The following is a 9,524-nucleotide window of genomic DNA, read 5'->3' as shown; positions in this document are numbered from 1 at the left end:
TTAATCCTATATGCAGGGACATGGCATCCACAGCGTTCCTCGGCCATGACTGTATGATGCAGCCGCAGCGAGCTCGTACCTGGGTGCAGGAATATTTGCAGAATTCTGGTTACGGATCTGTAAGTTGCTGTTTACAGATCGGCCTCGTGCGCTTTACATTAAATATTTACCTTACAGAACAAATAGCTCGAATTTTCCTTATGAAAATACAAAAGAAAAAAAAAATTGTTTTTTTTGTTGTTTTTTTCCCCCCCCTTCTTCTGTGACTTCCACGTCAGTGTTTGCAGGCGCTGTACATTAGGGCGGACACTGCGATCCCCGCCGTCGGCAGCTGGACTCCGCACTGCAGATAATCCACCCGCGTGTAACAGAGCTGTTAATGGAAGTGCTGGCGTCAGGAGGAGATGGCGCAGCGCCGCCGCGGGAGTCAGGGTCCTGCGTCCATTCTGCTAATGTTGGACTTTCGTCAGGACCGGTTCTCATTCAGTGACAGGCAGCAGCTCTTGTGTTTCGCACATAGTGAGGATTTGGAGCATGAAGTATGTGAGAAAGCTGTAAGTGAGTGCAGTCCTTCGCTTTCTTGACCAGGAATTGTTAAAGGGAACCTGTCCTTAACACGACCCCCAGGCAAGCAGAGGTAGTGTGGGATACGGCAGGGTAAAGAAAGACGCCTATCACTGCGCCATCTGCTGTGCTGAAATTTGGCCTTTTTGTCTCAGTGACAGAGACTCCGCTGTACAACGTCATCTCTGCTGGAGCCGTAGACTGCAAGTGCACCGATACATCCAGCGGTGCACTTATAGTCTATGGCTGTTCCTCACAGCGCCATCACTGCTGCTTGATTGACAGCAGAGATGACGTTATGTAGCACAGCCTCTGTCTCTGCCGTCAGTCAAGATGCAGGGGTGCTGCCAGCATGGAGAAGCCATAGACTGCAAGTGCACCATTATGCCCTGCAGTGCACTTGCAGTCTATGGTTCTTCCTCACAGGGCTATCACCACTTCTTGATTGACAGCAGAGATGACATTATGTAGCAGAGCCTCTGTCTCTGCTGTCAACCAAGATGCAGGGGCACTGCCAGCATGGAGAAGCCATAGAGTGCAAGTGCACCGATATGCCCAGCAGTGCACTTGCAGTCTATGGCTCTTCCTCACAGTGCCATCACCACTTCTTGACTGACAGCAGAGCTGATGTTGTGCAGCAGAGCCTCTGTCTCTGCTGTCAGTCAAGATGCAGGGTTGCTACCAGCATGGAGAAGCCATAGAGTGCAAGTGCACCGATACACCCAGTAGTGCACTTGCAGCCTATGGCTCTTCCTCAATGCGCCATCACCACTTCTTGATTGAGAGCAGAGATGACGTTATGTAGCACAGCCTCTGTCTCTGCTGTCAGTCAAGACACAGGAGTGGCGCCAGCATGGAGAAGCCATAGACTGCAAGTGCACCAATACTCCCACCAGTGCACTTGCAGTCTATGGACCGGGGCCCATCAGAGTCTAGTTACACCACTGTCTGGTCCGAACATCGCAGTTTACACTCAGACCGTGAATGCCAGATGTGTGAAACTAGCCTAAAGGGTAATGAAGGAGTCCCTTTAAAGACCCCCATACACGTTGGATGACAGTCGACCGACCATCTAATGTATACTCGCCGACTGTCCCAGACTTCCCCGGACTCCAGGGCCAAAATTTATGTAATCCCTTGCTCAAAAGTGGGCACTATGGGGTTAGTCGGAGAATTCTCCCCTGAACCTCTCGCAGGAAGGTTTATATAATAGGAATACGAGCAGGTAAATACAGGTAAATCTGGTCTCCGCGCCAGAGGTTTCTGCTCCACTATTCTCCTGCCACGTCCCTTTCAGGAGGGTGAGAGGTGACGGCCGGCTACAGGTTTTTCAGGAGAATCCAGTCAGGGCGGGGGTTTGCAGGAATGGTGTCCCCATATGTACATGTGTTTTGTATAGGTGTCTTTATATCGTCAGGTTCAGCTTTTATCTGGAGCCAGGTATGCGGCCGGACCGGAAAGTCCAGAAATCTGCGCTGTGCAAAGGAAACAGCGCAAAGTTATGAGAGAAGGATATCGGGCCAGTCACTGTTTTCTTTACTGACGCAGCGTAAGATATTACAGTCACGTACTAGATATATAAGATATACCATATTCATTATACGCCATCGATATCTCGCTAGTGGGTTAGTGCTGGACCCCCGGAATATCTAGGGACCTTCAGCTAATATCCAAATCAACTGATCATATGATGTGTAGGAAATGTAACATTAAATGGAATCTCAGCAGGTTGTTATGTAATATGTGAGCAGCATGATGTTGGGGCAGAGACCCCGATTCTGATTCCAACGATGTCACTTACTGGGCTGTGTGTTGCTGTTTCAATAATAGAGGAGTTTTATCAGCAGGAGATTATCACTACAGGACTAGATGTCTCGTGCCTCCTGGTCCAATCACACTCCCAGTACTGATACACAGAAAGCGGCCAATCAGTGGTGTGGGCGGGGTTATACAGGGCTCAGCATTCCGAGCTTTGCAGCAGAAAAAACCTATCACAACTGCGCCCCCCAGTAAACTAAGTGACACATGGCTGGAATCAGGGTCTCTAACCCTACAACATGCTGCTGTCAGATTATAAAAAAAACCTGCTGACAGATCCCCTATAAACCCCAAATAGATGGACAACTATCTCTACTGCCCCTATACACATACACGCTGGGCTCGGCTCCCCTGCAGTTCCTCTGGTGACATCCCCCAACAATAACCTTGTCTTCACTTCCAACGTGGACAGTATGTGACCACTGCAGCCAATCAGGGGCTGCATCTGTCAAGTACAGACCATGCTGTAAGAGAAAGGAAAAAAAAAGCAAATAAAAATAATAAATCAGGGTGATCAAAGTTCAGAATTACCCTCAAGTGTTCACATCACCTTTTACCCTACACCAATGGCTCCGTGTGGAGTCCTGAAAAACGGGATTCAGGCGTATCCGCTGTTGACTTTTATGAAGGAGGCACCTTGTGCTCCGTCTGACCTAATTTTCGGTAGTATCTGCCTCTTTCAGGTGAGCACGAAAAAAGGTGGCCAACCTAGTTTTGAAAAAAAAGGATAGTGAGGTCAGACAGGGCACAACGTGACTCCTTCACTAAAGTCGGTGGCCTTTGTCTGCCGATACACCTGAATCCTGTTCTCGGGGCTCCATACAGAAGCCCTGATGGAGCCACTGAGGTGAGGGTAAAACGTGATGTGAACATGGCCTGTGGGATCTGATGCTGCTTTTTTTAGGAATTCAATGGATGATAGAAATACTACTAATCAATTCCCAGGACCTGGTCCAGCGGCCATCTCCCTGATTTGTAGATTGTGGCTAGAGCAGCCATCTTGGGCTTGTTTTAAAGCTTGAGTTACAGCCTTTAGTAGCCAAGACGGGTCTGACTGTAAGATTGATATACATTCTTTTCAGGAAAATGGTTAAAAGGGGTGGTCTGAAATCTATAATGCCCTAATAAATATCTCCACCTGAAACAGGACGTCATAATTGTGGTCACTTGCCATAGCTTTGTCAGAGCCGTCCCCAGTTTCGGGAAGGTGATGTGGTCACTTCTCCATCTTTCAAAGAGCCAGAGATTGAGCTCTCCATTCATAGGGCATAAAAATGTGAGGCGTGCCATACAACAGAAGAGCACAAGGATGCGGCCTTCCCTCAATAAACATTTCCTTCCCTTTGGACCAGATGGCTACAGCGAGAGATTGATATCACTGGCCTCTTGTTACCGAAGAGTGGAGAGAGTCAGCCTTTTCACCAGCGTCTACCAAGGTTGTTCCCCACCTGGGCCCAGCGTAGATCGACTGGAAGAGGAGATTCGGAGGGATGAGGAACCTGATGGCCACACGCACACCCCTAAACCGTTCAGAAGGGAACACATAAGGAAACCGTATCCCCAGCAGTTCTTTGTGACGGACATTCAGTGAAAAAGTGGTCATACAAGGGACAAAAATAATAAGTTAAGGTGTGCACCGTGAATTACAGCCCGGACCTTCAACCAGTAATTTACCAATGACCCTTTCTGAGCAAAATGCCTTCAGTAGGGGTGTGTGCTTGGAAAGATTGAATGTGGAAGTGCTGCTGACGTGCCATCACTCAAGCAGGACACTGATATCCTTTTAAAAGGTAACCTTAAAAGGACCTTGTCAGGCTCCTAATGCCCTCCCTTAGGGCAGCATTGTGCCGTGACAGACACGCTGATATAAGCTGTCTTTCACCAGTTTTGGAGAACATTCATGTCGAATATGTGGCTGCAGCAAGGACGGCGATGATATGTAGGCTTGTCTGTCACTACTCTATACTCCTCTCTGAATCTGAAATGTTTCCTCTAAATGGGTTGTCTGCAAATATGCTCTATGTAGATGTAATGGAGGGTCTCCAACTTTTGCACCCTCTCAATTAGCCAGATCAGAGAGCACTTCCATGTGTTAGAGTAGCTCAAATTCAATTCATTTCTGATTATGGCTGGAGAGAATACATAAAAATACACTAGCACGTGATTTTAAACAATCTCCGGGGGCTTCCCGGAATGTTTGTATATTTACGCATTTTATGAATATTGGAGTTCCGCACATAAATGTAATACATTTCATGGTAGCAAATAGTAGAATTCATGGTTGCATATTAAGTAAAATATACTCCTTGTGTCCACCCAGTTTAGTCACACTCACATCATCAGCTTCTTTGTTCTAGTCCTCTCGTGAGAATTACCACATCCTAACTGTGAGATTTGACAGGTCTTAAAACATTAACCCAGTTGCTGACTCTAATATGTGAATGGATTTTGCTATGGAAGACCAGGCCTAGGTGTTATATAGGCAGCCCATTACATTAAAGGTATTAAAATTTCACCATCCCATTAATTTAGGCATTGTCTCTCTGGATCATTAACAAATCAGACATACTAGAGGATAAGAAAAATGATCTTATGTGAATTGCAGCTAGAATTTCTACGTGCTCTGCAACAATGGGGGACTGCAATGGGAACAAAATTCATGCCAAATTACAGTAATTGATAGATGAGAATATGGAAACCTGTCCAGACATATAATAATGGCAAGTTGGCTTAATACTAACTATTCTGGGAAAAGTTAATATATGATATCTTTGTTTAGCGAGGAGTCAGCTCAGATGATTACTAACAGGATCCCCTAATCTTTCTTTTCTTATAAAAGGGGAAAACAATGGAGCCTTATAACACAGTCAGAAACCACCCCCTCGCTTTTTGACAGTAAACTGGGTTTAATGGTTTTTCATACTCACTTTGTGAATTTTCAGTTAATAGAGGGGATCCTGTGTTTAGGATTCTCATGTCTTTAGAGTGAAGTGTGGGTGTAAAGATCATCGCTTGCTTTTTTGTGTGCAATGCAATTCATAACTTCATTGTTTCATAAAACAATCTGACATTTGGGGATAAAAAGTTATCTTGCTTTATCATATCTGTAGAATGAAGTGATATTTGTATTTTGATGTAACCCCTTCTCTTGTACAGCACCATGGAATTAATGGTGCTATATAAATAAATAATAATGAAATGCATCGTGCCGCACTCTGAAACAACAATCACAGCTTTGCTTATATGCTTTGAACATTTCATACTTTTAGTCATAGAATTTGATCTAAAACAGGAAGTGATCTAAAGTAGCCACACTAATTAGTGATTACAAATTCAGATGTGTTGAAACCAATAAAATTCATCTGAATTTATGAATACACAATCAAGAATGTTTCTACCGCTAGAGAATATAGTTACTGCAATATTAGTAAAAATCCATGATTTCTCTAGGTAAATTTGACCGCAATGAGCATGGCCGGGTCCCCATCCGGCGCTCGCGCAAAAGTGCTGGGGCCTGGACAAATGGGGGGCTCACACAGCTGCTATGGGGCCCGTGAGTCGGGGGGACCTGTGCCATAGTAGAGGGAGCGATTCAACGTAAATACCGTCTTCATCAGGTGGAAATGTCCACCTGATGAAGACGGTATTTCCGTTGAAACGCGTTGCGGCTTAACCCTATCCTGGTGTCAGAGTCTTCTTTCTGCGCTCCTTAGACTGAGCTTTCATTTTTTTTTATGTGTCTGTATCCCCCATTGGAGTTGTTCGGCTGGAGCTGCGGGGGGACTTTGCACTTTCCCCCTTCCTTTGGGGCTACCTTCTTGGCGCTCTGGAGCAAACTGCCCACTATTGATTTTATTATGATAGAGGGAGCTGTCACCTGATGATCCCTCTTCCATCATCCCCCTCTGTGTCTGAGCTCTGTGATGTCTCAGCGCAAAGGGCACGATGACCTCAATACAGAGGTCCTTCTATGCTGAGCAGTGCAGAGGGTCAGAAGACACGCTGCAGAGACCAGGGCAGAGGGGAACAGGGAGAGGTATTTGTTTACTCTTAATGTTGGGCCTATAATACAGTATGGAGCAATATATGGGGCCCATTATACTAAATTGAGCAATATATGAGGCCCATTATACTGAATGGAGCAATATATGAAGCTCATTATACTGAATGGAGCAATATATGGGGCACATTATTGTCACGAGGGAAGAACGCGGCTAGTTTAGTTAGCTTACGCTCCCACGCCTCGACGATGTGGCGCGTGCGTCCCAGGTGGTAATGGAATGTGGACCCACTAGACCACAGAGGGGGATCCAGGCCTACCCAGAATAAAGAAGGGCAGCGTCCGGGGTCTGTGGCAGCTGAGCATGTGGGCAAGGTGGTGACATGCAGGACTAGATGACACCGCACAACTTCAGGTGTGAAGAAACATGAAATTTACTTAGACAACATCATCATACAGAACACAAGACATAACAATGCAGGCTCCCGATACCGCACATCAAGGAAGGGTGCACATCACAGGTCAGCAGACAATGGCCAGAGGTCATCACGGGTTGATGCAGTCCAGGGTCATCTGGCATGGGCATATCAGGAGAAGCTCTCTCTTAGGCCTCAGGCGCAGCTCTGGAACAGCAGGAGAACATCAGACAGACGTCATCACAAGATGGACCCCAGGGAACAGGCAAAACACGGACAGCACTGATCCAGGAACACCGAGATGAAAGCTCAAGACATCAGCTGGTCAGATCCAGGACGTACAGGCAGAGCCGTCACCAGGAAACAAGACTGGAGACTCCCCTGGAACACAGAGGAGGAGCCCGTCCAGGAACATGAGTAGAGTGGAGACTCCCCAGAAACACAGAGGAAGAACTCATCCAGGAACACAAGTGGTACCTACTGAAACACTGACTGGACCACGGACTGGATATCTGGGCACAGTCTGGACATCTAGGACAACAGACACGGCTTCAGGCAGAGAATATCAGGACCCAGACAGGATACCCAGAGACACGACCTAGAAAGGAACTAAAGCGGTATGGTGCAAGCGCCGCAGCATCGGACCTGAGCTGAATGGAGCTAGCACCGCATAATAAGCTGAGCACAGCATAGTAGACCCTCAGCAGGAACACCGGACTCCATCTTCAAAAGACGAACACAGGTTAAAGGGAATCTGTCGCCCCATTTTTCAACAATAAGCTGGGGACACCGCCATCAGAGGCTTATCTACAGCATTCTGTAATGCTGTAGATAAGCCCCCGATGTACCCTGAAAAGTAAGAAAAAAAAGTTAGATTATACTCACCCAGGGGGCGGTCCCGCTGCGGTGGGCGTCACGGTCCGGGTCCAGTGCCTCCCATCTTCATACGATGACGTCCTCTTCCTTGCTTCCTGTCGCGGCTCCTGCACAGGCGTACTGATTTGCCCTGTTGAGGGCAGAGTAAAGTACTGCAGTGCGCAGGCGCTGGGCCTCTCTGTCCTTTCCCAGTGCCTGCGCACTGCTGTACATTACTCTGCCCTCAACAGGGCAGATAAAGTACGCTTGCGCAGGAGCCGCGACAGGAAGCAAGGAAGAGGACGTCATCGTATAAAGATGGGAGGTGCTGGACCCGGACCGCAATGCCCATCAGACCGGACCGCACCAGGACCGCCCCTGGGTAAGTATAATCTAACTTGTTTTTCTTATTTTTCAGGTTACATCGGGGGCTTATCTACAGCATTACAGAATGCTGTAGATAAGCCCCTGATGGCGATGGCGCAGCTTATAGGCCAAAAATGGGGTGACAGATTCCCTTTAATCTTCAAGACACAGGTCTCTAGAAACTCACAGTCACTGGGTACATGGTGCAAGATACAGAAGGGCTTCAAGAATATCACACAGCAGGAATCCACATTCAATGGCAAGGACTTGGGTACCAACACATAGACAGGACAGGTCCAGGGACAAAGACATCAGTTCTCCAAGAACTGATAGCAGGCAGAACAGGCGCTGAAGACAGGGCAGACCAGGAGCAGCATGCTGGACCAAACACACACAGCTAGGTTATACAACTTAATGAGAAGCTCTGGCAATGCCCAACAGGAGGAACTTTAAATAGGAGCTGCCCCTCAGCAATAGGCTGGGGACAGCAATTCAAGCACACACACTGCCCCTAATAAAAGCGGGGAAGGTGTGGCCGCGCGCACCCAACGCACAGCCAGAAACCAGTACAGCATAGCCAGCACAGGAACTGAGGCCTAGGGCACTTGGCAGCGGCTGCAAGCCTGGACACACGTGGAAAGTCATTCACCAGCTGCAGAGGACCTTGCAACACACGGACAGCTTCCATAGCGGCAGCCAGGGACCACACACGTGGATGGTTATGCAACGGAGCAAAGACTTTACAAGATATGTACGGCTATGCAGCAGAGCAGGGAACTGAGCAGCATCCATACAGGTAACAGACAACAGTATCCCAGCTGATTAGGGGAAAGGAGCAAAGGGTAAGAGCACAGACATGGAGAGTAGCGCCAGGGAAACAAGGAACTAACATACCGGCATTACAATCATACTGTATGGAGGACTATGTGGTGCCCACAATACTGTATGGAGGACTATATGGGGCCATTATACTATATGGAGCAATATATAGGGGCCCAAAATACTGGATGAAGCACTATTGGGACTATGGAAGACTATGTGGTGCCCATAATACATTTTTTTTGGATTATATGATGCATATAATACTGTATGGAGGACTATGTGGTGCCCATACTATTGTATGAAAAATGATGTGGTGTTCATAATACCATATGGAGGACTATGTGGCACCTATAATACTGTATGGAGAACTATGCATCGCCTATAATTCTGTATAGAGGATTATGCGGTGGCTATAATACTGTATGGAGGACTATGCATCGCCTATAATTCTGTATAGAGGATTATGCGGTGACTATAATACTGTATGGAGGACTATGCTTCGCCTATAATTCTGTATAGAGGATTATGCGGTGCCTATAATACTGTATGGAGGACTATGTGCTGCTCATAACAATGTGTGGCGGACTATATGGTGCCCATAATACTGTATGGAGGACTATGTGGTGCTTATATTACTTGTATGAAGGCCTATATGGGGCCCATTATACTGTATGGAGAACTAT

The sequence above is a fragment of the Ranitomeya variabilis genome, chromosome 5 (assembly GCF_051348905.1).
Source record: "Ranitomeya variabilis isolate aRanVar5 chromosome 5, aRanVar5.hap1, whole genome shotgun sequence".
NCBI classification, from domain to species: domain Eukaryota; kingdom Metazoa; phylum Chordata; class Amphibia; order Anura; family Dendrobatidae; genus Ranitomeya; species Ranitomeya variabilis.
The sequence above is the reverse complement of the archived record's forward strand: the minus strand, read 5'-3'. Positions refer to the sequence as shown.